This window comes from Eutrigla gurnardus, assembly GCF_963514095.1.
Source record: "Eutrigla gurnardus genome assembly, chromosome: 5".
Lineage (NCBI taxonomy): Eukaryota > Metazoa > Chordata > Actinopteri > Perciformes > Triglidae > Eutrigla > Eutrigla gurnardus.
In genome coordinates this window covers 24,045,123-24,052,932 of record NC_139919.1, presented here as the reverse complement: position 1 = coordinate 24,052,932, position 7,810 = coordinate 24,045,123, and the positions used below count along the sequence as shown (strand labels likewise).

Sequence of the window (7,810 nt, the reverse complement as noted above, 5' to 3'; positions counted from 1 at the left end):
CAAAAGGCGCTTTACAACAGAGTGCGCAGCGTATTTCAAGAGACTCTACATGAGTCTGATTGGCTCATTCTATAGATGCAGGCGGAGCGTAATTTTAGCATGCCGCGGCCTGGTTGGAGCGCTGGGTATCTCCACCCACACTGGCTCATACGGTCCATCCCTCCGGGTGCTGTCATCTATGTATTGTGTGTGTATGTTGTCGAGATGCATATCATGTGCTTGTCATGTGCTCCTTCCTGGTGCGGCTACACAATGTGTCCGTTCATTGTGTGTTGTCGGGTGTATATCATGAGCTTGTCATGTGCTCCTTCCGGGTGCAGCTACACAATGTGTCCGTTCATTGTATGTTGTCGGGATGTATATCATGAGCTTGTCATGTGTGTGTGTGTGACCCAAATGTGATCCTCTCTTGTGTTTCCTGTTTTCAACGTATGGCGTACAGATGGAATGCCCTGACACAGTTTCTGACCCTCACAATAGTTTTCCACTAGCCTGAACATCTGAGTCTATGTGTAGTAATTTAAAACATGTGTGATTAGCTTATGTATTTACATTTTTCTCCACACTAGCATACAGAAGTGTAAAAGAGCTAGCTTAGCATCGAGTACCCGGGAAGCTAAAGCTAGGCTAAAAACAAGTAAGAGCTACAAACACAAAAAGCCATGGCGACAGGAAGCAAGACCAAATTGCCCAAGTTCGACGGGAGAGCAGAGGAGTACGAGCTCTGGGAAGAAAGGATGCTGTGCTGCATGCACGGAGTGGGGCTGAAGCAGACAATCCTCACAGAGCCAGCTGGACCGCTAACGGAGGAAGAAAAGGCTAAAGACGACAAGCTAAACGCGGACGCCTATTGTGCATTGGCGCCGCTACTTGACAATACAAGCTTGGGACTGATATTCAGAGACACGACGGCGGTGGACGTAGAGCAGGTCGTGGACCAGATGGCGCCACGGGAGAGGACTACACCTTCCGCGCGCAAACAGGAGATGCCAGCCTCTCAGAGCAACCGCAGGAACGGAGAAAGGGACTGATCGTGGACACGGGCGCGACGTCCCATATCATCAATGACCGGAGCAAGTTTAAGAACTTTGACAGCACCTTCAAGCCAGAGAGACATTTCATGGAGCTTGCAGACGGGAAGCGTACAGCCGGAGTGGCACAAGGCAATGGGGATGCACAGGTATGTCTCATAGACAGTGAGGGGCGCCGGTGTGCAGTGACTTTAAAGAACGCTCTCTACATCCCCTCATACCCCCAAGAACTCTTTCCAACCCCCAAAAAGCGATACAATCCAGGCCACTGAGAAGTATCTGGCAGACGTAGCGCCCTACGGCACTGTGAAATGTATAAGATCAGACAACGGGACTGAATTCACTAACAGAGAATTTCAGACACTACTGAGAAAGAACAAAATCAGACACGAGACTTCCTGTCCTTACTCCCCGCACCAGAACGGGATAGCTGAAAGGGAAGGGCGTACTCTATTCGAGATGGCAAGGTGTATGCTTATTGACAGTGACCTACCTAAAAGTCTTTGGCACTATGCCGTCCAGGAAGCAGCCTATACCAGGAACCGGTGCTTTAACAAGCACACTGGCACTACCCCATATACTGCAATGACAGGTAAAAAGTGTGATCTAGCCAGGATGCATAAATTCGGGTCAGTGTGCTATGCTTACCAACAAGACAGAGGAAAGCTGGATTCTAGGTGCGAGAGAGGACTTTTTGTAGGACATGATAAGGGCAGTCCCGCCTACCTAGTCTACTACCCTAGCAGAGGAAAAGTGCAGAAGCACAGACTAGTAAAGTTGTTACCAAGACAACTTGTGAAAACGAGACTCAGACACTGGAGCTGGGACTGGACCCCAATGTAGGTTGTGACGAGAGAATAGAGACCCCACAGCCTAGTATACTGAGTACAGATGTACAGACTGACGGTTCACAGTCAGCACCGCAGGATGATGGCGAGAAGCACACTAGGGCGACGCCACATGCCTCAGACAGTGGGAGATATCCCAGCAGAGAGCGTAAACGCCCGGGGTACCTGAGAGATTATGTGCCAGAAAAGACTGATGACGATGATAGTACACTCACTAGTGTAGATTATTGCTATCGAGCAGTCTGTGGTGTACCCCTGACCTTTAAAGAGGCCATGACATCAACTGAGTCAGAAAAGTGGAAGAAAGCGATGGACGAGGAGATGAAGTCCCTAGAAGACAACCAGACCTTTACCCTGACTAAATTACCAGAGGGCAGAGAAACAGTGGGAGGAAAATGGGTGTACACGATCAAAGGTGACATTGACGGACACGACCAGTACAAAGCTAGGTTTGTAGCGAAAGGATATAGTCAGAGGGCAGGGATAGATTATGGCGAGACCTTCTCCCCAACAGCCAATCTTACAAGTATACGTGTGGTAATGCAGATAGCAGCCCAAGACGATTTAATCTTGCATCAAATGGATGTAAAAACAGCCTATCTGCACGCCCCCATTGATCGAGATATCTATATGGAACAACCTGAAGGTTACGAAAAAGAGGGAGAAAAGCTAGTGTGTAAATTAGAGAAATCAATTTACGGCCTGAAGCAGTCAGGGCGTAATTGGAATGAGATGCTCCACACATGCCTAGTAAATGACAACTTCATTCAGAACCCAACAGACCACTGCGTCTACACAAAGGAGTCGAAGGACGTAGGAAAGGTAATAGTAGTCATCTGGGTGGATGATCTCATCATCGCGGCCAGTAACAGCAACAGCCTAGAGGAAGTGAAAAACATGCTTTCTACCAGATTTAAGATGAAGGACCTAGGTAGTCTGAAGTGTTTTCTGGGCATGGACTTCAGCCAGTGTGATGGCTGTGTGAAAGTGACACAAAATAGATATATTGAAAAGATACTGGAACGTTTCGACATGCAGGAGTGTAGAATTAGAGAAACACCATGTGACCAAAAATTAGAATACTCAGAAGATGTGCCCAAAATGCTTGACGTGAAGAAGTACAGAGAGGCTGTCGGCAGTCTCATTTACTTGACAACCTGTACAGGTCCTGACCTATGTTTCGTAGTGAGCAAGTTATCCCAGCATTTTGCTGACCCTACAGACGAGCACTGGGTTACAGTGAAACATGTTTTGAGTTATCTCAGAGGTACTGCAGACAAACAGTTCTGTTTCAGAAAGAGTGACGAAGATCTAGGCCTACGGGCTTATAGCGATGCAGACTGGGCTGGGGACGCTAGCGACAGACGTAGTACCTCCGGGTATTGTGTGAGTCTGGGTAAAGACAGCTCCTTAGTCTCTTGGAAAGCCAAGAAGCAACCCACGATAGCGTTATCCACATGCGAAGCCGAATACATTGCCCTAGCCCTAACAATACAGGAGTGTATTTATCTGGAGCAATTACTGAGAGGTTTAGGTACCTGTGAGTATAAGAAAACTATTGTCTATGAGGACAACCAGTGGACAATTGCACTTGTTAATAACCCGGTGTGTAGACAAAGGTGTAAGCATGTGGACATTAAGTATCACTTTATTAGGTCCATCATAAGGGAAGATAAGATGTCACTTGCTTACTGTCCCACAGACAACATGGTGGCAGATGTCATGACAAAACCAGCCTCCAGAGTTAAGCTGAGGAAATTTGCTTGAGTCATGTTTGGTGTGTAAAATGTTGACACTTGACATTGTCATGTTTTTGTTTTGTTTTGCTTTGTTTATTTGAATTATGTAAACTCTGTACAGTATCCATGTCATTCATAAGTGGGAGTGTTGAGAGTGGTTTAAGTGTATGAATGCATGTAACTGTATTTGTCCATGGGGAGGCGCTGTTGCGCTGGATGTGGTCATGTGTCGCGTGGCCTGAAGGGAAAAGCACTGCATTTTTCTCTCTGTGTTCGAAATGCCGTACTAACGTACTGCCTACTACATACTCAACGTGTATGTACTGCATACTGCCTACTAAATGAGCGTTTGAGTATGCGGTTACCCTCAGACTGTTCACACCGAAGTATACACATCTCATACTACATTTTTTTGTTTTTTTTTTACTTTATTGACATCTCGTCCTCATCTACCCTCACGTAACCGAATCGATTATGTTAGCGGTTCTAGCTCCCGTTTAATATTAATTACTTATCAAAATATAAAGCATGATTATTATTACAGTTAATTTAATATTTCTAAATATTTTAAAGTCAAATTACAACTGTCAAATGTTTTCTACAGTTTATTATATATGCGCGCTCTCACGCTTTCCCTCTTTCTTCCTCTTACCTGAGTAGCTTCTTCACTCGCCATCGATCGCGACTATTAAGCAGCTTTTATCGATCATTAATCGTCCGTTCATAGATCGTATTATACCTCTGACCACGGAACACCAGCAACCTTCACCACGGAGACGACGCAGGCAATCTGCCCGTCGGAGGAGCTACATTATTCACATGTACGGGATTTCCCTCTGAAGTAAGTAATATGACTTATCTGGTTTAAATACGTTCCTTTATTATTTGATTATCAATAGATGTGCATATGCATGCATAAACAAATGTAGGCTACATGTAGGCTAATATAAGTGGTTTTAATAATATCATGCATGAGTTTGGTGTGATAAAAATAAACAAGTACAAGCAAGTGGGATATTAGTGAATAATTTATTAGACAAATAATCCATGTTATATATACAGGTTGCAATACGTGTATGATAAGAAGGAATAAGTAGTTTATCAACAAATGAATAGGAAAACATTCTGAATAAATGTAATATCTGATGTTTTCTGTTACAGGTTGGTGCCAGACGGCCGTACTGCAGGTCAATCCTCATGTTCCCCCGATGGGACTCTACTTCGGGAAGGGGATTCAAGGAAGGACTTCTGTCTTTCAAGGTGTTCCACGGAGAACCTCGTCCACTGCTTACTAACAGAACAGATGGGTTCCATGTCCATAGTTCCACGGTGGTGATGGGGGTGACAGCGACGAAGTCAACGAGCCACTCCAGCAGTCCTGGGACATCCTCAGAGGCTCGTAGCTGCAGTGTCTGCTCCAAATGTCCAGATCCCTGTGTTGCAGGAACATGATTATTGTTGAGGTTTTATTTGTGTTTATCAGTAGTGCAGTTTATAAGTAATACCACATAGTAGAAGTTGTTACAGACAAATGTTTCCTGTTAAATGTTTTACGATTATTAGGTTGTGTACAAATCTAAATAATAAATATCTGAATATATATATGATTGTTGACTCATTTTTTAGGCCTGCAGGTCTATTTCCCTCCTGCTCTGCAGGAGAGACCCTGCTGCAGTGGTTGGCATCATGGCTGAGGAGATGGGGTGTAGTGGGGTAATAGCAGGTCTTTGCTCCATCACCTCATCCATGACAACAAACACTTCCAGTGTGCAGCAGTGACCTCTCCTCCCTCAGTGCTGACATCTTCAGTTCATACAAACAACACATCTCATAATCATTGTTTAGATCAACTATTCACCACTAGTCATATATTATAATATGTACTGTAATACTGTTCCACATGGGATAGACTTAATGGACTCTGATGTTTGAACACATTGTAGATATTATCCAGCACTGACTTTGCCTGGTTATTAATAAGAAAGACAACATCATCTTGCTTATTTTATGCTTCACATCAAGCATGTAGAGTTCAATACTTTAAACTGCTTCCAACTCACCTTGTATTTCTGCTTCATGTTCTCCCACTTCTTCTTAGCTCATCCGGCTCCACCTTCCCTCCATCCCATGTTCTTCAATAAACATCCTATATGAAGAACAGTACATAGAAAAGTGTTACAGTTCATTGATGATTTCTTGCTGTTCAACAGAACGTTTCATGTAGACATCTCAGGAGAGCAGTACATCTCCCATCTATATACGCTGGTGTTCAACCTTATATAATTGAGAAGCTAAATATGCACCAGTAGTTGTTAAGCCCTGCATATGAGAATTATAACATTTAAACCACATTTTCTTAGGTGAAGCCTCTCAGAGCAGCATCCCTCTTGCCGGTGAACTTCTCCTTATCGTTCCCTCCACTGAATGAGGCGCCCGGTGTTTTCATCCGTCCCTTTAACGGACAACGATGCACCGCGTTATTAACCACCGTTAGTAAATATATTATCACGTTTTCACATAAGCACCATCTTCTTAGATAACGTCGGTAAAAACGGCACATTTGCTGCTTCGCTTACGCTCGCTAACCTCTATGGTAAATTAGCGTCAGTAGGCTAGCCGGCTAGCAGGACCTTCGATTCGTAACGTTAACGTACCAACAACAATAAAGTAACGTTCATTATCAATACGATTTAAAAGTCAGCTGGAAACATAAAAGTCATGTTACAGTATACTTACATGTGTACGCGGTTTGTGTCGGGCTGTCGCCAGAATCACCGCTGTCGTCCGCCATTATCCAAAACTTTTCAGAAGTCAGACGAGCCGCAATGCATTTTGGGGAAGTTGAGTAGATTTAGCAAGGTCCGCTGTATACTCAGAAATTCTTGCCAATGCAGTATACATCCGGGCATTTCTCGCGTACACAAATCCACATACTATTGTATCTGAACGCACTACGTACTCAAATTTACGTCACGATTGAGTACGAGTAGGACGTTAGTATGGCATTTCGAACACAGCTCTCTTGTACCTGGCTCTCACGGAGTTCATGTTCTTGGGCACCGAAATAAAGTATGCCGGTTGGCTGAAGAGACACCGTTCTCTATAGAATTATTATTCCGCTGTAGTAGGCAGTGAAGCCTACCAGTTAACACTGACCGTTGTCGAACTAAAATAAATACAGATTCGGCAACTGCACAGCTTATTTCTCGCATAAAATGTTTCCAGAAATTTCGGTGAACTGTTTCCGCAAAATAAGAGCCGCAATGTAAGTCGGTTTGGAAAGGAGCAGACAGCCCACCAGTGAAAGCGTCGTCCAATCAGGTGCAGTGGGAGGCCCACCAGTGAAAGCGTCGTCCAATCAGGTGCAGTGGGAGGGTTTCCCGAAATAACAAGCCGAAAAAAATCCTTTAAAGTGGTCAGTAGACTGTACGCTGACACAGAAATGTCATCCCTCCGATGAACCTGTTATCCAGAATCTGGATCGCTTATAAAACTGTATTTGAAGGCACCACACGTCTCTTCCTGTATCTGTTCTCCGGCTGTGTGCGTTTACTTTTCATGTTCGGGTGGAAACCGAAAGTCTCTAGCGGGATGTTTTCAACTGTGAGAGAAATGGTCTCCGACACTTTAAGACGTGTTTTGGAAAACGCGCTGGTTCGCCTGATGCGCTTCTGCTTTCGCCTGCTGTGGCGCACAGAACGGCCGAGTCCTTCTTTCAGGATCCGAATGGATCTGAGGCTATAGAGTAAACATATAATAGCCTACAGGCAAAAAGCAACAATTTCATCTGCCAAATGCTGGAAGGACAGCCGGCAAAAACTCGGCCGACTGTGTGAATGCGTGTCGTATTAATATATGACTGCCTGTTAAGCATATGTGATAAATTAATATGTGTCAACAAAGTCATGTTAAATATCCTACACAGTGATGTAGGCCTACGTGTGTGTGCCTGCGTGCACTATGATGTTATTGTGAGCATGTGCAGAATAAACGGTCGGTGTGAGTTCCCGGACCAAAGAGATGATGGCGGTCTGTGTTTTTCTCCCGTGAATATTAATGCTAGCTAACCACTTTGAGGACTGTAACAACGATAGACTGCTGCGGAAATGTCCAACGCTACACTGCCCCATCATAAGGGCACTACGTGATCTGACTGATTACATCGATGTTCAAGTGCGGTGATAAGTGGGAG

General features: G+C 44.5%; 1 long non-coding RNA gene across 1 annotated transcript; it reads right to left on the bottom strand.

The window, feature by feature from the left end:
- Positions 1-4,603: 4,603 nt before the first annotated feature.
- LOC311013784 lies at positions 4,604-6,609 on the bottom strand. The gene is made up of 3 exons (XR_014597190.1): positions 6,355-6,609; positions 5,679-5,764; positions 4,604-5,051 (listed from the first exon to the last, which is right to left on the bottom strand). It is a non-coding gene; the product is annotated as an uncharacterized lncRNA (long non-coding RNA).
- Positions 6,610-7,810: the final 1,201 nt, after the last annotated feature.